This window comes from Mustela nivalis (assembly GCF_964662115.1).
Source record: "Mustela nivalis genome assembly, chromosome: 2".
Lineage (NCBI taxonomy): Eukaryota > Metazoa > Chordata > Mammalia > Carnivora > Mustelidae > Mustela > Mustela nivalis.
In genome coordinates, this window is record NC_139021.1 from 75,131,171 (window position 1) to 75,155,614 (window position 24,444).

Here is a 24,444-nt window from a genome sequence, read left to right on the forward strand (position 1 = left end):
ATTCAGGTCATGTTTTGACACCAAATAATTTTGCTAAAAACTTTTGATTGTGAGCGCTTTTGAATTTAAATTAAGGGCAAGAGCTCGTGAACTTGTATTAAGAATAGCTATATTCAGTGCTTGCAGGGTGTTAGGACTCTACTAAGCACTTTACATGTATTACTTTATTTAATCTTTAAAGAAGAAAGGCAACTATGAATAGATTCATCTTATCTAGGTTGAAAACGACTCTTCGAGACCTTTATAACATGCCTTTCACCACATAGCTGGTCACCTTGTCGCTCCCGGTCCTCACTGCCTCCCACTGTCTGAACAGAGACGTAGAGAAGTTGGTCTGCCACGACGTAAAGAAGAGGAAAAGGATCCAGAGACAAGAGGTAGAGAATGAAGAAATATTTTTTATTTTCAGTTTCTGGTTTTAGCCCTTCCTGAGGTTTTACTTATTTTCTGGGTTGTAAAGCATCCTTGTTTTCTGAATAGACTCTTAATTTTTACCTAATCTGGCCTAAGATGGTTTCTGTTACTTGCCCATAAATAGTCCTATTTGATACCATGTGTGGCAGATATTTCTTATGCCATTTTGCTAGGGAGACCATTGAATCTCATTGAACATTGAAAAATTAGGGGACCTGACAGCAAAAACCAGCAAAATCAAAGGAAGGCCTTCTACTGATTAGTCACCAAGGTGGTTCTCACACCAAGGTTGTCTATCCAATGAGCCTTTTCCACTACATGATGTAGCCTTTTAATATGTAAGAATGGAAGTTTTCCAGATGACTAGCTAAACATTGTATTTGGTTAAAGGTTTCATGGTGCAGCATTACAAACTTAGAAGGAATGCTTTCAATGCAGAACCAGTACATATGGAAGAATGACAGGTAGGAATGTTGAAAAGTTTCATTATACATCCAACTAAAAAAAAAATTGACCAAGGTGAATGGATTGTAATTCTCAGAGTTTGAATGTGTTGCACAGAGAAACACATTATCCCCCCTCACAGGAGAGGGAAAGAGAACAGCAAGAACAGAGCTCTTTGTCTGTGTGAACAATATCCTCTGATGGCCATTAGCTCAAGGCCATTTCCATAATGAATGGTGACAATATTGCCAGTTGCTCCTGGGGTGACCATAGATCTTCTGTGGATGCTGTAGGTCTTAGCTTCTCTTTGGCAGCATAGATGTTTCTTTTATTTATCTGGGCTATCTTATACAATATACTACCTAATTCACTACTTGAGAGCATAACATTTAGCAGGCAAGCCACAAAACACACATTTCATTGCAGCAGCTGTCCTAGAGCCAGAAGAAGTAAAGTGCGGTGCCCAATATGATCCTCTGACACAGGTAGGTTCTGGTTGTGTTTGTCTTTGAAAATGGTGATGGGGTTTATGGTCATCCTTAGAATGGACCTTTTAGCCAAACTGCATACCTGTGTTCCACAGACGAAGCTTTCTTTAAAGACTTTGGTTTAATTCTACACCTATTATCTTCTTAATGCAATTTGGTTAGGGAGTATACTTGTGGGCAACATGGTGTATGAGAAAGAAATACATTTGTTAAAAAAGGACCCCTGGTCTAGGTGGGACTCAGGGTTCAGTCCAGACTTGGCTATGACCTATAAATCTCTGGGAGTCTGTTTCCATACCTTGAGAATGAACAGATTAGATAGACGATTTTAAAGATCCTTCTAATTTTTATGCTTGGAACTCTTTAAGTTCTTGGAACTCTTTCAGTGCAAAGAATTTAGTAAGGTTGATTTTAAAAAGGCACAGAAAGTAGACCAAATTAATTATTAAAATCTGGACAGAGGCAAACCGGTGAATTTCTCTGAGAATTAGTTTCCTCAGGTAGAAACTCTTGGGATCCTAATTTCAAGATCGGAGAACTATTGTGTGAATCTAATTAGAAAACAAATGTTAAAGTGCTTAGCATTTTAGGAAATTTTGCTATTGACAGATTTTTAAATAACGCCTGGCCCTTATGACTGCCATCTAGTGGACACAATAATAATTACATGATGCGCTTTTTTTTTTTTTTCACTTGGGCTCCTGAAACCCTTCACAAATGGGATTCCAGAGTATGGTTTCATCAGTTCCCCTATGAGTAAATGCCAATCCTAACTTAAACTACTTAATTTACATTTTTAAAGAGAAGTATCTCATTAGAGGCATTAGAAGTATTTGTTGACTTTTTAGCTAGTCAGCCTTCTTCAAGTAATAGGGCAAGATTTCTTTGGGGGACATCTTTTCCCCACTGAGAATGTGCACCCAGCTAGAATGTGGATCCTGAATAGAATGACTACGAGACCAAGAGTGGTTCTGTGTCTGCACGTGCCTGCGAAAATGGCTCTTGCAGCTTGGACCTACAAACTTACCTGTTACTTCTCATTTGTCTCATTTGACCCTCCAGTTTTCCCATTAACTTTTCAAAGTCCCATACATTGTTAATAGTCTCCATTGTAGTGTATGGTAAGCAGATTTTATTTTGTTCTTTGCACCTCAAGGGTCTTAACTTACATATTAAGAGACAGAGCATGCAAGGCAACTATGCCATTATTTGCAAGAAAACAGTGGTCCTCAGAGCTGCCGTTTAATCACTCTTCCTTATAGGCTGTGTGCCAGGCTGAATTTTTGTCCTGTACTCTTTATTTATTCAACACAACCATCCTTTGAGCTATTACTAGGAAGCCCCATTTTAAAGGTAGCACAAGTAAAGTCAAAAGAGATGGAGAAATTTGCCCAAGCACATGATGTTAATAAAAGGCAGAGCCTGGGTGAGTTTCAGTCATTTCTGGCGCCCAGCAGAAAGCATGGTGAGACTACTTTTTTCTGTCATCTGTAATGTGGACATTAGGTTTCTTTGCAGGCAGCCTGGAAATGTTAGGATCCACCAACGTAACACTGTGAGCTTAATTGAATTTATTAGCCAAAACCCTACCTGACCTTTCATTTGAATTGCTATCAAGCACTTCTTGGTCACATAGGTTTGCATGGTCCTTCCTTCTTAAAAGAGAACACAGAACACCCAGACAGAAAAGAGGAGGAAAGGGGCATTCCCCTCTGTCCCCTGACTTTCCTTTTGTCCTTGGGAGTCATTCTGATTCATACTATCCACGCCAGAACTGGCCCCCAGGGGTGACTGAAGCTAAATTTAAATGCTCAAATGGAGCACATACACACTCCCCTTTCTTTAGTTTTCCTTACTACATGTAAAACACGGTGAAATTTTAAAGAAGAATTTAATTATCTACTGATAGCAATACAAAACAAAGACCAGAAATCCCCAAGGGGCAATATGAGAAGGCTGAGTCAGAAGCCTTGGAGAGTTACTTGATCCTTTGCTGATTCTATTAAAACAGATCCTGTTTTACTCGCCATCCTGTCTGAGGGTCTAGGAAGAAAGTGGTAACTTTCATTTCCAGGCTTTCCCCCATTCCCATCAGAACAGAAATCATGGCCATACGGATCTGTAGGAGAAAATAGTAAATGTATCCACTTATTAAACAAATATTGAGTAAGCTATTACAAATGCCTGAATAAGGACATGGGGACTTCAAGTCATTTCTAGAATGAGCCAGTTTTTAGGGCACATTGTTTCCCTTCACAGAGATCCCTTTCTCTTCAGTTCTCAGTGCTTCTCTGAGCATCTCCCAGCCCGGGAAAGAATGCCCGCATACCATCCCACAGGAAAGCATCTGATTATGGAGCTTAGAATCAACAGCCAAGACTGTTGAGAACTAAGTGAAGAGAACTTAGAGAACTAAGTGAAGCCAATTGCTTTGTAAAGGAATTGAAATCTGAGGCCATGCTCATTAGCACAGGCCTATGAGTAACTGAGCCAACTGGGCCTTCCAACATTGGTGCTCGACCCAGTGATGTGGTTCTCTTGGGGGCCTGAGAGGCCTGACCATGCATGCATCAGGGAAGCTGATCGCCTGCAGGGGGAAGGCCTGTAATGGCTGCCACCATCTTAGCTCCAGGGCCATCCCGGAGAAGCAAGGAATCCTGTCTCCACTCATTCAGAGCCAGCAAGAAGTGGATGACAAACCCAGAGAGAATGCTTCACGTTGACAAGTCTCCACACCCCAAAACCTAAAATTGGCTTGACCTCCACGTACGTCTCAGCAGCAGCACTGGTGTGGTACCGATGAACGGGGAGCCCAGTTTCCATCGCTCTTGGCTAACTTGGCACAGAACCTCATAAGAGAAGGCTTGCTTTCCTCCTTCTAGTTATTAGAACGATAACCACTGAAAATAGCACTGGCAGTGAAGACAAAAATGCCTTTGCTTGTAACTTAACAAATGTTTCCTTTCCCCCCACAGTTTTATGCCCTTCAAACAATGTAACCCGCTCTTTTTGCACACGTTCTTCTAGAATGGCCTAGTGGTTAAGAGCCTCAGCGTCAACCAGATGGATCTTTTCTTAATTGCATGATGGCGAGCAACTTACTTCAATTCCCTGAAGCCAGATTTCTCATCACTAAGTGGAAATACTAACCAACAGCTCTACCTATAAGGTAGTTGGGAATATTTAAATAAGATTATTTATAAATATATATATATATATATATATATATATATATAGTGCATAGCACAAAGTCTAATCTAGTAAATGCTCAGTCAATTTAAATATTACTATCACTCAGTGAACTCCCACATATACATATGCCTCGTCCAGTTTAGATGATTAACAAATGCTAGGAGAGTATTTATACACTATGGAGCACTATGCAAATATAAGATCTGAATATTGTTAGCACTTGTCTTAGTGATGAAGCATTCAGTTCAGTCATGGTCCAGTAAGAGATGAGTCAGAAGGAAAATCAGGGCACACAGCAGATGGCTTTCCCAAGCACATGACCAGCTAGGTCTTGATAATCAGCCTAGGCACTGGTCAGCTAAAAAATCCTGGGGTAGTTTTCATTTGAATTTCTATCACGTATGTTCCTCTCTTGTTGTCCTTGCTGAAAGGCATGACCTTTCTTCTTTAAAACATGGAACACGCCAAGGGAAGTGTTACGAGGAAAAAGTTCATCTCTGGTCTTTGTCTTTGACCTTGCCTTGCTCTAGAGTCATTTTCATTCCTTCTGTCTACATTTTAATCTGGTCCATAGGAATGGAATAGAACTCAAGTCTGTGTATGGCAAATGGCCCCTTTCTTTAGTTTCCCTTTGGACATCTGAAAGCAGATAAGCTATTCCAGAGAAACCTGACTGCAAACTGATGATTCTGGAACCCACTGACGATGAAACTGTGTGTTTCAGAATGGTGAAAGAACTTCTGGTTCTCCTTCCTGATTGTTTCCAGGTGTTGTTTTGGACACCTCTGGTTGAATACTGTATATGTTAAATAATGAGCAGCACTTCTGACAGATCTGGGGTACAGCAAAAGAGGCCAGGATTGATGAAGAGGCATGGCTAGCCTGAGCTAAGTAATTAGGTAGTGTTAGCACATGCTTTTGATCCTGTTTCGATGTGTCTTATTTAATAAGCTCTTGAAATCCTTTTCAAGGTTGCAAGTAATTTACGGCACACTAGAACTCTACTTCAGCACTTCCCAAATCATGGTTTGTACATCTCTGGGGGTTCCTGAGACTCTGGGGTTCCCTGAGGCAAAAGCAACTGTCATTACAATGTCAAGATATTATGGGACCCTTTTTATTGGGTTGACATTTGCACTAATTGTGCAAAAGCAATCGTGGGCAAAACTGTGTGAATCGAGATAGTGGCATCTAGCAATTTTTTTATTTGCCATTGGGTTCTTCAACTCGATACACTGACAGTTAAAAAAAAAAAGAAAGAAAATGTCAGTTTCAGTTAATAATATTATTAAAGGAGCAGAAAAAATATTAGTTTTTATTAAATCTAGATTTTTTGAGTACATGAGACACCGTTTTTACCTAAAAGAATAACTGACAAACTATGGGTATTCAGACTTGGACATTTGGCAGATAATTTCTTAAAGAACAAAGTGACCATATCACTGGACGGAAAACAGCTCAAAGTCTTTGTTACCAGTGATAAAATTTGAATTTTCATTTGAAAATTTGAATCTGCACCGTGGGTGTAAAAACTTTCTAATACTTAAAGATGTTTTTGATGAGCTAGGTAATGATATCAACAAATATGACTTTTTGATATTGTATAATAAAATCTGTGAGCACTTGCAAAATTTGCATGACTCAATGAAGCAAACTCTCTAAATGACCAAAGCGTGATGTTAAAGTGATTTCTGATTCCACGTTGTAGCTTTTCAATGAGTTTTAAAGAATATTTAAATTATCCAAAAAGGCTATTAAAATACACCTTTCTTTCCCAACTACATTTCTGGGTGATGTATATACATTTCTGACTCCAGGCCTTTTCTGATTCCTTAAGGATCTGTTTGGCCTGTTCTTAAAATAGCGGCCATGGGGTATAGGAGCCGGTGTTCCCCAGCATCCTGTCCTGCAGGTGGGCAACTCAGGGAGGTCGTCTATATGCTTCTCATAGGTGTTGGTGGAGGTAAAACCTCACTTTCTACAGGGCAACCTTAGTAATGCATCCTTCTCTTAGCTTTTCCTCCTGGCTTGCCCCTCCCTCACTCTTGCTTCCTGGGATCACCTCCCAAAGAAACTGCCTGCACCCAGGTCATAGTTCCAAGCTCCAAGACAACCTGTTTCTAGAGGCCTGCTATGTTTAGATACTGTGTGAGTAGCCGAGGCTATATTGGCAGACAAAGCCATGTTGTAACAAGCAGGCGAATGTCTGCTATGGTTATGATGCAGATTGAGTGATTTGGGGCAGGATAATAATATAGTGAGATTTCTTCAGTTTGCAATGTATCATCCATTTCAATGAATGCATGTAATCTTTAGATGCAGGAAAAAGAAACAAACAAACAAAAAACCTCATGTACTTTCTGCCCACAGAAAGAAATAGAACATTAACAGTGCCTCAGAAGACCCCCCTGTGCCCCTCTCTAGCATGATCAGATTTTAGTTTTCAAAAGTGTACCCTGGTGGTTGCATAACCAATGAGTGGAAGGAGGGTCAGTGGAGCAAGAAACACCCACTCAGATTTCAAGTCGTGGCTGTATCATCACTGTTCCATAAAGTTTTTCTTGATCTTCAGGTTGAAATCCCCCCTGACTAACCTCGATGAACTCCAGAGTTTTATGGTGGTGATTGAAATTCTTTACAGCACTTACATGACTCTGCCCTAAGAAAACACTAAGACAGAACAGTTTTATTGAGTTACAATTAATACGCTATGCAATTTACCCGTTGAAAGTGTAGAAGTTCAATGTCTTTCAGTATATTCATGGAGTTGTGCAACCATCACCATAATCCATTTCAAAGCATGTACATCACCTTAAAAAGAAGCCCCATGGCCTTTAGCTATCACCCTGGCCCCATTCCCAGTCTCAACCCCAAGCAAGCACTAGTCTACTTTATGTCTTTCTATTGGTTTCCCTATTCTGGACTTTTATAAGAAGGAAATCATATCATGCATGGACTTCTGTGACTTTTGTGACTGTCTTTTTTCACTTAGTATATTAGTATATTTTCTCAGTTGTAGATTTGCTATTTCTGAAGGATATGAAAATTTTGGAAAAATTCCGGGAAGAGGTCATCAAGGTACAGGGTATGTGTAAATAATTTTGCATGAAGAATAAATAAAGGAACAAATAATTGTTACTCTGAGGGAGAAAGGGGCACATAACTGTCATGAAATGATAGAGAATATATCTTGTAAAGGAAAAGGTTCTGATATTCTCTAAAGAGGACTGGAGTGAACAAACAAGAAATGACAGAGAGATAGTATTTAGTTAATCTAGTTAATACTTTATAATATATATAATATATTTTATAATAAATAGAATATTTTACAATATATAATAGATAGCTATTCTACCCAAAACTATGTAATAAAGAGAATATCCAAAAATAAAATGGTTGGCCTGGTGATGTACTGAGCTCCTCATCCATGAATGTATGTAAGTAATCAATATCTCCTTGTCCCTATTAGGGATGCTGTATCATGCATGGGTTCTGCCTTCATGAGGACAGAACCTCATTATTCTGAGCTCTCTTCCAGATTACAGGTGCTCTGACTCTAAATACAATTTTGTGTCCTTTTGGTGTAATTTTGATAATGCAGGCTGGGTTTGTTTCCTATGTTTTTCAGGACAAGTTTTCTCTTGCAGGCCAGTTCTCTCCCCTGCCTTTCATCTTACGTGCTGATTTTACATTATTCCAGTCACCTCATCTTAAAAAGTACATTGACTGTAACGCTTTCCCCATCTTCTTTTTTTCTTTTATCCCCAAATCCATGTGGTTGCTAAATTCTGCCATTTCTACCTCTGCAATAGGTGGTTGGTCTCTTTTCCATCCCAAAGTTGGTCTTTTATTTATTTATTTATTTATTTTTATATTTTTGTTTATTTATTTGACAAACAGAGATCACAAGTAGGCAGAGCAGCAGGCAGAGAGAGAGGGGGAAGCAGGCTCCCCACCGAGCAGAAAGCCTGATGCGGGGCTCGATCCCAGGACCCTGAGATCATGACCTGAGCAGAAGGCAGAGTCTTAACCCACTGAGCCACTCAGGCGCCCCTTAATTCGGTCTTAAGAGGATAGCCACCATACTGGTGACCTAGTTCTAGGCTCCTTCTCTTGTTCTCTATCCTATTCACCACATGCATATATGTGGCTAATCTGTTAACTTTCCTAAATCACTGCTCTAATGAACTCCCTTTCTTTCTTTTTATTTTTTTAAGATTTTATTTTTTTATTTGACAGACAGAGATCACAAGTAGGCAGAGAGAGAGGAGGAAGCGGGCTCCCTGCTGAGCAGAGAGCCCGATGTGGGGCTCGATCCTAGGACTCTGGGAACATGACCTGAGCCGAAGGCAGAGGCTTTAACCCACTGGGCCACCCAGGTGCCCATGAACTCCCTTTGATATTCACAGTTTTCATCAGTTCCATTGGCTGACAAAGTCTTCCTTTTAGAGCCTAGCATCCCATTGGGACCCAGTACTTACTCATGATCCAGCTAAACTGGCCACTTAGTGCACCATCTTGACAATCTCACGATGGAATGCCCTTACCTCTCATTTGTCTCCATTGTAATCTTTAATCCCTTTTTCAGTGTGTCAGTTAATGGCAATGTTTTAAAATGTCCCTACTCCTTTCCTGACTTCTCAGCTTGCTAGGATTTTTGCCTCTGAGTTCTACAATCCTTATTTATATTTCTACTACTTAGCCTTCTATTGGCAAATGCTATTCTTGTTTTCTTTCAGAGGGAGTTCCTTGAGAATAAGGACTATGATTTCATCATCCTGAGTATAATGGTTTATGTACAATAATTGATAAATATTTAGGAAACGAATCACTAAGCAAGCAAACAAATATGCAGATAATTTTAACTATGAATCACCTTTATAAAAATAGCATGAGAAGGGAGTATAGTGTGGTGGAGGTGCCTTACTTTCCATGGATGACTCCAACCATTGCTCAATTAGCTATGGAAAAGCCATTGCTCATCAGATGAATGGGACAGGAAGGTGACAATGACTCAGGATAAGCTCAGCCACAGAAACAGAAACAGAGGAACCAAACTTTTTTTTTTTTTTTTTTAGCTGAAGACTTTTCAGGAGCCCAGTCTTATTCATGTTAGAGAAGCTCATCAAAACTTCACCAAGTTGTCTGTTGGACTATGTTATTACTTGCCCTGACTTCCCTTCTTAATAACAGCAGCAGTAACAAAAGCAACTGAAAAACGTACATGGTCAAGAACCTTGTTTTCCCTTCAGGATGGAATCAGACAACAGGAGATCAGACAACATCTTAAACTATGGGCCTTTGGTGGAAGGTGGACCCTCTAATGAAGCCTCAGGGTGTCCCAGGGCCACCGAAGATTATTACATCTGTCTTCCCACAGAAACTCCAGTTATGTTTAAATAGTAACCCTGTGCATTCAGCCCTTGTTCTTGGTAGCACTTGGTGCCAAACTGCAAGACTGTGCTGATGTGGGATTAACACTAATACAAAGTAGCAAGGTAGGGTGAGAGAAACTTCTTCAGAGAAATCTCTATGTAAATACAAAAAAGTTTTCATTCAGAAGCCGAGGGCAGAAATGTCTGCAAAGGAGAAAGTCATGGGGTTTCAAATTTGGAACTTTAACCATTCTGGTTCCTGATGATGGTGATGGTGATGACGATGAAATATTTCATGTGTCAGATAAGGCTTGGGTTTCTATCCCCCTCCACTTTTGATTTAAAAATAGAATAATACTTCATTTTATGTGATATTCCCAGAACAGTGAGAACTTTTGACAATTTGTCCTTATTTCTGTGTTTAATCTTTAGTATAAGAAGGATAGGTCCAAAACTCTGCTTACTTGTTTTAGAAATCACTATTCAATCTCACTGTGAAAATTTTCCTTTAAATATATTTGTCATGAGAACACATTGGGTATTTTTTTCTGCCTCTTGTCCTTGATAACTTAAATTACAGTATAAATACCATGACTATCCAGTCTTCTTTTTTTGTAGTGTCATTAATTAAAGATAATCAAAGAAGAGATTGTGTCATTCGGAGTATATTTTCTCAACCCATCTTTGTCTATCAGTTGGATTGGTCACTAGATGGCACCAGCAGCTAAGCTGGTGAATTGAAAAATCTCTTTGTTAAAATCTGCACTGCCAACCCCTGGCAAGGATTGTCATTATCATCACTTTGATGTTTTTATTTTTTGAGAAAAACCAATAGGTTGAAAGATGATTTTGCTCTCTGAATTTGTTGCAATTATAGGCATATATTTTAAAACTAAACACTGCCCGATTCTAATATTCATTGCACTTAGGTATTCTCTATTGCTTTGGGGTGGTTTAAAAATGATTAGCTAACTCTCCAGCTATAAAAGACTATAATAATTGAATACGTAGGAGACACAAGTTGCCAAAATAATTCAAGCCTAAAGGTGTTCTTAGGTGTTGAATTTGTCGGGGAGCTCAGTCTTCCCCTTCCTCCTGGATTGATTCCTCAATCCTGGAGATTATTTGAATTTTACTTCCTCTGCAGTTCTCTGGTTGATTATGGAAGAGGAACTGAAATTGGCAGGCTGGGTTGACGTGCACATCTAAATGATAACACTGTGTGCATACACTGTGACCCTTCTATTTCCATACAATCTTTGCTCACTGTGGACAAAAAGAATCTGATTCATCTAAGAGCCTTGGGCTAGAATTAATTACTTCTAGAAATCTATATAAGGCCAAGTTTTTACATATTTATAAGTGAGTTCCCATTTCCCCAAGAGTTCCGGTAATTGTCATCTAAGATTTCTTTCTTAGGGAACTGTGTCCACATGTGAGATTAATCACCCATGCACTATTCATACCCTGAGAATATGGTTCACTATTATTTCCCACTAGTCTCCTTTCTGAGCACTTTCAGTTAGTCTGATATCCTTAAAATACCATACTTAATCTTTCCTACTTGCTTTTTGCCTTTGCTTGAGCTCTTCCCTCGACCTGGATACCTCCTCCCTTCTCTTCACCAAGGCAACCTTATTTCAAAGGTATTTCTCCAAGATCTACCTCTTCCATGAGACCCGCCATGTCTCCTTCAAACTAATATTTTTCCGTTGTCTTGCATTTCATAGGATTTACATTCTGTAGTAGAACACACAAACTGCTACACTGGTCAAAAATTCAGCACATTTACCATACCTACTATTTCGACGTGTCATGCTGAGTGATGAAGACAGAGCATTGAATAAGAGAACTACCTCCATCCTCCCAAGGCTGAGGGTCTAATGAGAAAACCATATCATAAAAGGGAATTTAAATGGAATGGAATAGAGAGGCTAGAAATATACTTTTGTAGTCAGCTGAACTTTGACAAGGAAAAAAAGGTAATACAATTAACCAGTGATGCTGGAACAACTGAACATCCATATACAAAGCCCTGAAACTATACATGGGCCTTGAACCCCTCTCAAAAATCAACTCAAAATGGATCATAGATTGAATGTAAAATGCAAAAGTATAAAACTCTTAAAAGATACTATAGGAAAAAACCTAGATGATCTTGAGTATAGAGGTGCTTTTTAAAGAAATAACTCCATGAAAGAAATACAGTTAATATTTGGACTTCATTAAAATTAAAAATTTCTGTTCTGAAAAAAAAAAAAAAATATCTGCTCTGAGAAAGACAATGTCAAGAGAGTGAGAAGACAAGCCACAGACTGGAAGAATGTGTTTGCAAAAGACACATCTGAAAAAAACAAAGCACCTGTTATCCAAAATATATAAGGAACTATTAAAAGTCACAATAAGAAAGCAAACAACCTGATTAAAAAATCAGCCAAAGTCCGTGACAGGCATCTCACCAAAGAAGATATACAGATGACAAGTAAACATGTGAAAAGATGCTCCATATCATATATCATCAGGGAAATGTTAATTAAAACAATGAGATACCACTACACGTGTATTAGAATGACCAAACTTCATAACACTGCGAACACAAAATGTGGGCAAGGATGTGGAGCAACAGGAACTCTCATTTATTGTTGGTGGTAATGCAAAATGGTACAGTCACTTTGGAAGACAATTTGACAGTTTGTTATAAACAAAAATGCTTCTGCCCTAGGATCCAATAATCACACTCCTCTGTATTTACCCAAAGGAGCTGAATACTTACATCTACACAAAAACCTTCACAAAAACGTTTATAGAAGCTTTATTCATAAATGCCGAATTTGGAAACAACCAAGATGTTCTTCAGCAGGTGAATGGGTAAATAAACTCTGGTACATTTAGATATTGTAGTATTTAGCACAGAAAAGAAATAAGCTACAAAGCCATGAAAAGACGTGGAGAAAACTTAAAATGCATATTATTAAGTGAAAGAAGCCAGTCTGAAAAGACTTCATACTGGAGGATTCCAACTATATGACAATCTGAAAAAGGCAAAACTATGGAGACAATGAAAACATCAGTGGTTTCCAGGGGTGGGAGAATGAATAGGCAGAGCACAGAGGGTTTGTAGGGTATGAAAGTACTCTTTATATAATAATAGATGCATGTCATTCTACTTTTGTCCAAAGCCACAGAATGTACAATGCCAAGACTGAACCCTAATGGAAACTGTGGATTTGGTTGATTATGCTGTGTCGATGTAGGTTTTTCCTTGGTGAAAACTGTACCCTGCTGATGAGTGATGCTGATAATGGGGGAAGCTATGCATATGTAGGGGGAGGGAATACATGGAAAATCTCTATGTCTTCCTCTCAGTTTTGCTATAAGCCTAAAACTACTTTAAAAATAACGTTTTTGTAGTAGTTTACACAAAGGGTGTGTTAGGAGAAATCAAGGCTGCCTTGGCTAATCTATCCTAGGGATTTTAAAAGGTCTCTCTGCATACTTAACAGGCTCTTAAAAGAAGAGTAGAAGGTAGTCAAATGACTGGGAATAGTAAAGGGAATTCAAGGGAGTGGAAACTAAGGAGCCAGGATTGGTGCCCAGACAGTCCTCAGATCCTGCACTGTAACCATCACACTACGCACTGTTAGTTCAGAGTGTTGCCTGTTGACTCAGTGAGACTTGTTACCTAGGCCTGGCATGCAAATCACCATTGTTTCTAGGGTGTACATGGTTCTTTTAATTGGCTTCCCTTGAGTTTTACATTGAAATTTTGTTCCAATGCTCAAACAAGCCTTTGTTCTAGCTCCCTGAGGAAACTGGCTTGGAATTCATTCATTCATTCATTCATTCATTCAATCAATTAGTCAACAAATAGAACAAATACAAATACAACAAATACTGCTATGATCCCATGGTCATTCTAAACAGAAAAAGTGCTTGCCTCTCATTATTTTAAAATGTAGGGAGAGAAGCAGACATCAATCACAGTAATCTCTTATATAAATATAAAGCCCCAATGTGATCATTGGTATGAGGAAAAAGCACTTCGTGTTCTCAAAGCTTCTGGCAGAAGGATTAGATGCAATATGGGGAAAGGCTGCATAAAGAAAGGACTTCTGGGTTGACCAGGCACTGACTGATGAATTGGTATTAACTGCTGAAAGGCAGAAGGAGCCAGAGCATCCTTGGCAGAGAAAGCAGCATTGCAAAGAGGTTATAGCTATGGAGTGAAAGAAAGCCATGGGGGTTGGTTCACTTAGAGCATATGGTCCAAGAACACTGAGGAGGAGGCAGCCTGTGCATTCAGTGCTTAGAGCTAGGTTAAAGGACAAGAGTGATAAGTAGGGAGACAGGGAGACCAGGAGGTCCATGATAAAAGTTCACCCAGTGTGGAGACCAGCTTACAATGTATGCAGAGCCCATCGAGGAAGCTCCATTAACAGTCCAGGGTAGATGATGCTAGTGTGAGATAGGGAACTAAGGGGGAAAAGAAGAGAACAGATTTGAGATATGCCTTCTCATTAAGAGGAAATAAGAAGCATCAGAAGGAAAAGGGGGGTTGAACAATGTGGAGAGTTTTGAGGTAGCATCCAGCTTGGAACATATGAATTTTCCATTCAAAGCCAGGGAGGTTTAGACAAACCATTCCACCCTGGTAATAGAAGGCATTCATAGTGGACATTTTGTCTAAAATGTACAGACACATTATGGAATGTTCTTTTTTAAAAAAAAAATTATTTATTTATTTGACAGAGAGAGATCACAAGTAGGCCGAAAGGCAGGCAGAGAGAGAGGAAGGGAAGCAGGCTCCCTGCTGAGCAGAGAGCCTGATGCGGGGCTCGATCCCAGGACCCTGGGATCATGACCTGAGCTGAAGGCAGAGGCTTAACCCACTGAGCTACCCAGGCGCCCCCATTACGGAATGTTCTTCCATGGGAATGCAACCATATCCCAGCATTTCTTATGTGGTATAGATCTGTATGATGCTTAACAGAATGGAAGTCACTACAGCAATAAATTTCCCTTTGATGGAATCTTCATAGGCAAGGAGGAAAATCCAGTAAAGATTAGGTTTTGAGAATATTGTCTATCGACTTAGAACTCTGCAATCTGTAGACTAATTTAGCCACCAGGAGTCAATCAGTCTCATGTGAACTAGAATGGGAAAATGATGAATGTGCCATGTAAAAGGCAATGATTCAGGAACTATAGACACCTGAATATAAGGTTCTAGACTCAGTGCTATCTAACAGAACTTCCTGTGAAGATGGAAATATTTTATATTTCACTATCTAATACAGTTGTCACTAGTCACTAGTCACTAGTAGCTGTGTAATAATTTAAAAATGGTTAGTGTGACTAAGAAACTAAATTTTAAAATTTTGGTTGAATTAATTTAAATTTAAATAACCACACATGGACTGTAGTAGTGTTTGGGGAAACACAGGTCTCAAATAGTAGTACCTCTTCCTTCAATCACGACAACCAAAAATGTTTTAACGCATTGCTATTACGTGTCCTGGGGGTGGGGGACATGTGGTAAAATTGCCCCCAGTTGGGAATCACTGGCTTGGTTGAAGTTTCCTTTGGCACTTGTCATCTTATGACTTGTCTGGTCACCTGCTGAGTGACCCAGAATAATAAAATAAGGGTAATGGTCAAGAGGAAACAGTTCTCTGTAGTTCTTACTTATGATAAAGACTGAGAGGCATAATGAATACTAAGCTGTATAGGATATCTGGAGGCAATTTATATCACTGGAGATTTCTTTTTTCATAGAAAGGGTGGAGAGAGAGCAACTGCATAGAATTCTGGCTGTTACACCAAGAGCAGGGCTGGAACTTAAAAGGCAAAAGCCCCGTCCATCGCTGAGACCCACACATGTTTTACACTCTGTCAGGTTTATTCTTTCAAGAAAAAAAGAATCCCTAGAATTTTTATAAATTGAAACAGTATCAATTATTATACAACATTGTATCTTATAATATAAAGGGTAACTATCCCAAAGCTATAGCTGTTTAGTTCAAAATAAAGCATGGAAAAGCCATAATTGTTTTTATAATTAAAATGTTCAATGACAGGATATCAAAAGTATTGAGAAGTATTTAATCTATATATTTTTATTTTTTAAAAGATTTTTATTTATTTATTTGACAAACAGAGATCACAAGTAGGCAGAGAGGCCTGCAGAGAGAGAGGAGGAAGCAGGCCTCCTGCTGAGCAAAGAGCCAATACGGGGCTCCATCCCAGGACCCTGGGATCATGACCTGAGCCGAAGGCAGAGGCTTTAACTTACCGAGCCACCCAGGTGCCCCTATATTTTTATTTTTTAAAATTTTTAAAAAGAATGTATTTATTTATGAGGGAGAGAGAGAGCACGGGGACAGATGGGAGTGAGAGAAAGAAGCAGACTCCCAGCTGAGCAGGGAGCCCTATGCGGGACTTGATCCCAGGGCCCTGCGACCATGACCTGGGCTGAAGGCAGACACTTAACTGACTGAGACACCCAGGCACTGCTCTGTGATATTTTTAAAATGCGGATATATATTTAATTTTATATGTAGACATGTTTTAACTTAACAAGTTACTACTGAAAACACTGACAGCCAACAGATAGAATCATTACTCCATTATTTTCCCTCTCTCCATCCCTGATCCTGATATTCCTTTCAAAATGTCCAGTAAGGAAAAGGCAGTTATGCAAAGCCTGGCATGGAAGCATGAGGGGAACTGAGGGCATTACTGTACTTAGGTCATGGGCTACAAGGCAGAGCTTGGACAGCTGGCTGCCTAGACCACCCAGGCATGGAAGAAACCATGTTTTTGCTTGGAATTGCTTCTTTTTGAAAAGAATCACTGTTTTTGAATAAATTGAAATCAAAGCTTCAATCCTGTGTCAAAAGATGTCTGAAAATAACAAGGAAATGGAAAAGAATCTCTATTACCCTCACAGAGGGACATTCTATGATTTCCTTCCCTAAAAGTCTTTAAAAGCCAGACAGACAACCAGTTTTCAAGGATGGTATGAATGGAGACCTGCCTGGTGAAGGGGAAATGGTCAGGCAATCTGGGGACTCCTCTAGCTCTCTGGTTTTAAAAATTCTGTCTTCCCTGAAGGAGAATGAAGAAGTATATTGGAGAGAATACCCAAGGAGCACTAAGTTCTCATGATGTGTGCTCCTAAAAAGAAACAGTAAAGATCTTTGAAACATGGACGCATAAATAAGCTATTCTGAAAATTCACATTAAATTCTTACAGACATAATAGCTGCAGGGGTACAGTGTTGGGGAAAAAATAAAGATGCTTAACGATGGTCTGATCCCATCCAAAAAAGGTGTTATTTAAAAAATAATAATTTGGGTGCCTGGCTGGCTCAGTTGGTTAAGCGACTGCCTTCAGCTCAGGTCATGATCCCAGATTCCTGGGATTGAGTCCCACATCAGGGTCCCTGCTCCATGGGGAGTCTGCCTCTCCCTCTGACTTTCTCTCCTCTCATTGCTCTCTCTCACTGTCTCTCTCTCAAATAAATAAATACAATCTTTAAAAAATATATATATATATGTAATATAATAATTTAACTCTAATCTAGTGCCCTTTTGGCAAATCCCTTCCGCTCCCTTCTTTAAATTTAGAATGTCTGAGTATAAACAGTTTTCTGGGCTTGTTACACTAAAATTTGATCTCAGACCTCCTAGTCTCACTGGTTTAGAGCACAATGAGGCCATTGTTAATGGTAAAGGTAAGAGTCACATCTTGCTCTTCCAAGGACTTTCACTCCTCTAACCCCTTCCATCCTTATTAAAGGGACTTGAAGAGTTTCCTCCACTCCACTCTCCCACCCCACTATAAAATGAATAGCACAGAGCTCTTTGCATATGCCTTATGTGATGTATTCTTCTCTTTTTCCCTCTTGAGAGAGTGCTCCCTAATCACTGTGTGGTCTTCCTTGAGTTCTAACCTGCCTTTTACAGACCTCTTCAATTTTTTATTTCTTTGACCTAAAGTTCATGAGAGATTCCAATTCTATATTGAGGGCTATGATCTCAGTTGCCCAATTTAACCCCTAAAAATACAGGATGCCCAGTTAAAGATATGTTGCAGATAAACAAAGAATAAGGTGTATAGTTTAAGTATGCCCCCAATATTCCTGGGACATAATTCACTAAGAGGTTATTTCTTCTTTATCTGAAAAAGGGCATCCTGCTTTTTATCTGGCAGTCCTAGCCCCAGCTGCACTCAAAGTAACCTTGTTGTTGTTGTTTTCCCCAAGGAGCTTTCTCAGCCTGCCTTTCTCGGGCAGTACATTCCTATCAGGTGCAGGAAGACATGTGTGAGTTAAGACATGGCGTTCGCTCTTACATTGTTTCCAGAGTCTTTGTCATGAGTCAGCATGCTTCCCTATAAGCATACCAGTCATCTGGCATGGAAGCAGAACCCCAAACATCCTAATCCTACTTCCTTTTCAAATATCCTCACTCTTGTTTTATTTCAGTGGAACTAATGTTCTCAGGCTGGAATCATTGCTGTAGAAAGGCATTTAAATTCTAAATAGAGTCATGATTTCCTTAAAAGTAATAGCATCAGAGAACTTAATTCATTTTTTCAGAATCCTAACTGTGTGTTCTTACCTAATTCATATCTTTATATGTTGTTTTAAAATTCTCCTTTTCATTTTTATAGTGGTATAACAGCATAATGAATGTAGGATTCCCCCAAAATTATGCCTAGTGAATGACTCTATATTAGGAAAGTAGCATTGAGGTAATATACTGATTTATGAAAATTGTCTATCAGCTTAATTACTTTTAATAACTGAAAGAAAGTAAATCCTTTATTTGGTAAGAGTTTGTGTATTTTATTAGTCTGTATATTGGTTCTTCTACCCGTACAATAAAGTATAAATATCTTATAGTAGGAACTTTTTGGATGAAGACAACAGACAGCACACACAGCTACTTTTATTCTTTCTAAACACCTGTAGTAATAGATTGAAAAGATTTTTTTTTAATGGCATAAAGCCATGAGAATGAGAAAAACAAGAGACAGCACCATAACAACGGACCAGAAAAATAGAAAGAAAAGTGCTAACTGACTCAGCAGAGCCCAGAAAGCTGAATCTTAATGTGACAGTAGAGAAAACCGGGGACCATCCTAATTTGTACCGTAGAATTCACAAAAACCCATGAATGTGTCAGTTTCAGGGATCTAGAGATGAGGAAAGGAGAGGTTCACATAACAAGATGGAGAAAAAGATAAATAGGTTCCTGAAAGCTCATCCCCTCTAGCCACTGAGAAACTGCTTGTCCTGCATCTCAGCACGGGTTTGCACACTGATTCTGTGGAGCAGAGAAGGGTAGGTCGGGAAGGTCTCTGCACCAAAGATGTCAGGGCTGCGGGCCCTACCAAAAATAAAGAAATTATGGGGTCACCTGAGTGGTTCAGTTGGTTAATCGTCTGCCTTTGGCTCAGGTCATGATCCGAGGGTCCTGGGATCCAGCCTCAAATAAATAAATAAAATCTTTAAAAACATAATAGCCCCCCCCCCAATTCTTGGTATATTGCATATAAATGCAACCCAGCACAAACCCAACCCTTCTGCTCCCCTCGGGTGCCAGGACACTAGCAACCTTTTATCTATGCAAGAGATTGAGAAACTCTCTTCTCTAAGGAAGAGACTTAGAGCTCAAAAATCAAGAGGCTTTCCAAAAGCAGCCCACACTGATCACACGGTACCAAACCTCAAAGGCAGCACGCTCCACGTGCTCAGACAGTCCACTTTCTTAACCCCTCACCCTTAATAGGGAGCAGAGCACTACGGATGACCAGGCATTTCAGAAAAGCCCTTACGTGAAAGAGAACAAAGCAGACTCACTGAAGAGAAACACAACAAAATAGGAGCAAGTCAGAAGAAATAAATTATTTTAGGGCAAAAAAGTGAAATGCTATTACTAGAGAAATATAAATCTACTTCCTATAGTAAGAGAAAACAGATAAATGGTTGCCTGAGGCTGGGGGATGGGCAAGAAATTGACTGAAATAAAAGAACAACAGAACTTTTGGAAGATGATGGAAGTGTTCTATAGTTTGGTTATGGTGGCGGCTACACTGGTGTATACATTCATTTAACAGTGTACTTAAAATGGGCACATTTAGTGTATGTAAATTATACATCAATAAAGTTGATTTTTAAAATCTCTAATATTTATAACCCACAACATCAAAATATTAATTACTGCATCCATGACACAAGAACAAGATGCTATGTAAAGGTGGAGGAGAGGCATTTAAAGGAAAAGCAAAAAACAACAAAAAGGGTACCTGGTTGGCTCAGTCGGTTAAGTGTCTGCCTTCAGCTCAGGTCATGATCTTAGGGTCCTGGAATTGAGTCCCACCTCAAGCTCTCTGCTCAGTGAGGAATCTGTTTCTCCCTCTCTCTCCCAAATAAATAAATAAATACATCAGAAAAACAAAAACAAAAATAAAAAAACCTTTGAAATTAAAGAGTCAACATGGAAAAATAAAGTTGAAATCTCCCAGAAAGTTGGGCAAGAAATAATGAAACAGAAAATAGGAGAGGCAAAAAATTAGATAATTTAAAGAACTTCTGGGATTTGTTATACCCCAATGGTAGGAAATCTCAGAAAGAGAAAATTAATAGGGAGAGAAATCATCAATAATTTACAAAGACATCCTAAACATGAGTTGACATTTAGGAAGGGCGTGCCAGGTCCTCAACCCCATGAAATATGAATAAAATTGACCTACAGAGAGGATCATCATCATGAAATTTCAGAATGCTAGAGGATAGAAAAGTTTTTTGAGAGAAAAAACCCTGAATCTTATCGAACATAAACAATATGAGATAGAAATGACCCTGAACTTCTCAACAACATTGGGAGCAAGAAAACAGTGGAGCAGTGCCTACAGAATTTTGTTGGAGCCTTAATTCCAACCTATACTCAGCGATACAATCAGCATGAGGGCAAACCATAGACATTTTCAACCATGCAAGATCTGATTAAAAACTCCCATCAATCATCTCCCAAAAAACAATTGGAGGATATGCCCCACTAAGTAAGAGTGAAACCAAGAAAAGGGGTATAAAGGACACAGAAAACAGGATATCCAACTCAGGACTTGGTACAAAGACAATCACTGGGAAGATGGAGCAGAGATAACCCAGAACTCGATGTGTGCACCAGATGGGGAGGGCCAGACAGGGTGTGTGTGAAAGACACTTGGTTACAAAGCACTCTCTTCTAGTATGAGGACTGAATGCCTAGCTTGGCCAAGATTCTTATGTAGCTCCCTTGGACCACATCCTCATGAAGTTTCTGCTCTTCCCTTCTTGCCCTACTTGTGGACCCTTACAAAAAAAGGTGCTTTAGGGACAGCTGGGTGGTTCAGTCAGTTGGGGATCTGCCGTTGGCTCAGGTCATGATCCCGGGGTCCTGAGATGAAGACCCGTGCCAGGCTTCCTGCTTCTCCCTCTCCCTCTGCCTGTAGCGCTCCCTGCTTGTGCTCACTCTGTCTCCCTGACAAATGGATAAATAAAATCTTAAAAAAGGAAAAAAAAAAAAAACCACTAAAAAAAAGGGGGGGGTGTTTTGAACTTCTCCTCAAAGCTAGGCTCTGGTGAGCTTAGAAACATTAAGATACAGAGTCGCTTGTTTTCTCTGACCAGAGTCTTGCCTGACACCCAGATTTGGTCTGTACTTCAGCCCGGCCATGTGTCCCCACTAAGGGGAGCCCTTTATTTCCCAGAACTCTGTTGTGACCTTGATCACTGACTTCCTTAGAAGAGATTCTTATAAACAGCCAAAAACTGAAACCAGACTCACAGACTCAGGACAGTTTCTCTTTTTCTGAAAGCTTCCTTCTAACACTGGAAATACTACCTTCTCCTTACATAGCTAGATTTACATAATTACTCACTTTTTCAAAACTCAGCAGTTTAGGGACATCTGGGTGGCTAGTTGGTTGAGCATTTGACTCTTGGCTTAGACTCAGGTCATGATCTTGGGGTCATGGATCAAGCCCACGTCGGGCTCTGCACTTGACACAGAGCCTGCATGAGATTCTTTTTCTCTTCCCCTCTGTTCCTCCTTATGTCCACGCCCCACATAAGTGAATAAATAAATAAATAAATAAATAAAATCTTAAGAAAACTAAACAGTTTATTGATTAGGGATACATGTGTGAGTGGTAGAATTACTAAAATCAATCAGAAGAATGAGCAATGCAGAAGTCGGGATCATGGCTACCTTTGGGGAAAAGGGAAGAGAATGGTAAGAAAGAGGGATGTGCAGAAGGTTTAAGGTAGGGTGGCGTTTTATTACTTAACCTAGATAATAAATACACAGTACCATAGTTTACATATTGTTTAAGTTGTGCATATGAAGTATTTTGTGTATACAATGCATTTCACAATCAACAGCACATCCTATGCCAAATTTATTATGCTTTGAGAACCGAGATTAAAAACGTTCAGCTCTGACTCTCATCTTTCCGGATACCCTATGGGTTTTTATAATTGTTAAAGCCTTGATTAGCAGGATCTCTAGAAATCAGGTTTTGGACATTTTATTCTACAATATATTGACTTACAACATTCCAAAGTTGCTAAAGATTTATAATTTGATTTCAAGTGGTATATATTCAGGAATACCTTTATTTTTTTCAGAGGCTGTCAGTTATTTTGTGATTATAAACAAGCAACATAGTTATTTAATTTTAATTTATCAAGCTACTGTATGTTTCAGACTATAAAACCTCCACTTGTAACTCCCAATAACTTTTTTTTTCCAGAACATCTTTATTGATTGGTCGGACCCAGAAATGTCTCTAGCACTCCTCCCTAGGTGGTGGAAAGCAAAGGAGAAGAGACTGCAGAGGCTGTGGAAGAACCTCGATTAAACTGATGAAATGTGAAATAGGAGAGACGTGAGACATTATTAAATGATTAGGTTGAATATTGAAGGGCTAATGTAGCCTGGAGAATTATGAGAAGCTGGAGTTCCACATCTCTGTTGAGAAATCAGGATTTATTGGTCTGGTTGCTGGACTCATTCAAATCCTATACTTGTTAAATTTGGAAAATATTTCTCATAGGACCTCAAGAATATTCCAAGCCTAGGGACTATCAATATTTCACAAAATTCTATTTTGATTAAAATGCTTTCCCAAAAGAAGTAAGCCCTTACTAAGAGAAAGTATGTAGTAGCGTGCTAACTCTAGTTCCTAATCTAGAGGATGGAGAGCCAAAGACAATGTAATATGAGGATAATCTATTCTAACGTAGGTGTTCTTTGTGGACTTCCTGCTTAAAAAGACATTAAGATATTAAGTAATAAAGATATTTGAAAGCTCACCTCAAGTCCTTCATAGAATTTCTCTAATTACAGCTCATCAGGAAGATGACAAGTATTTAACTCTAAATGAATGCTATAACCTGCCTTAGGTTTCTAATAGAGTGTAAACTCTTACTCAATGCTCACTTGTATTTAGATGGACCAAGAACTAAGCATTCTCCTTGCACCCAAATTAGAAAAACACTTCTCCAGTTAGCCTGGGACCAAAGGCTTATTTTGAAAAGAGAATATAAACAAAAAGCAAAATAAAACTCTGAGCTAATTTTCTTGCCACAATACATACTGGCATTGAGAAGACTAAAATTAGCTACAGCTAATTTTCAAGCAAGAGGAGTGCTTTTATGCTTCTCTAGACAATTAGGTTTCATGCTTCTTTTTGTGAGCTCCTCCCAAATTTTAAGTTGCCATTGTATAAGAATGTCTAGAGTCAAAGAAATGGCTGTCTCAACAATTGAGTGCATATGGGCTACAATCTTCACACAATATTGTCAAGGGCATTTTCTGGACCCCAATATAAATCTCAGCTTCTAGTTGGATGCATTATTTGTTGAAATATTTATTCCATAGTCCTTTACTGAGGTTTCTTTTCCTCCTCCTTATGATACACTATGCCATTTGTTGTTGATTTAAGAAACTTAATATCTTTGGTTGATATCTTTAATGTTGAGAACTCTACCTTTTTAAGTGCCTTGTACCTTGAGAAATATTTATTTAAGCTATCCAAAAAGACACAAAAATCCAACACAATGAATGCCAATATACCTGCCATGAGGCTTAAATAAAAAACATAGTGTTTGTCCGTTTCTAAATTACATCTCCTTTCCTTCCTTCACTAAATATGACCACTCTCTAGAATTACTTTCTGTCATTCCCGTGGATTTCTTCATAATTTTACTATGTATTCATAAACAATATAATATGGTTCCACAGTGTTTTCACTTTCATATAAATATTCTGCAACTTACTTTCCACCCAATACTATGTTTTTGAGATTCATGCCGTTGATATGTGTAGCTATAGTTCATTTTCAGTATTGCATAAATACTTCACAGTGCATTTATCTGTGCTCCTGTTGATGGACATTTGGGTAATTGCCAACTTTTCTCACACAAAAAGCTATATGAACATTCTTACAATATATTTCTTCATGCACGTGTGAGGGA

At 39.0% G+C, this 24,444-nt stretch overlaps 1 long non-coding RNA gene across 1 annotated transcript; it reads left to right on the plus strand.

Annotated features, from left to right (window-relative positions):
- Window positions 1-1,164: 1,164 nt before the first annotated feature.
- Window positions 1,165-24,444, plus strand: LOC309858927. Its single transcript, XR_014308443.1, has 3 exons — window positions 1,165-1,343; window positions 4,374-4,515; window positions 22,719-24,444. It is a non-coding gene; the product is annotated as an uncharacterized lncRNA (long non-coding RNA).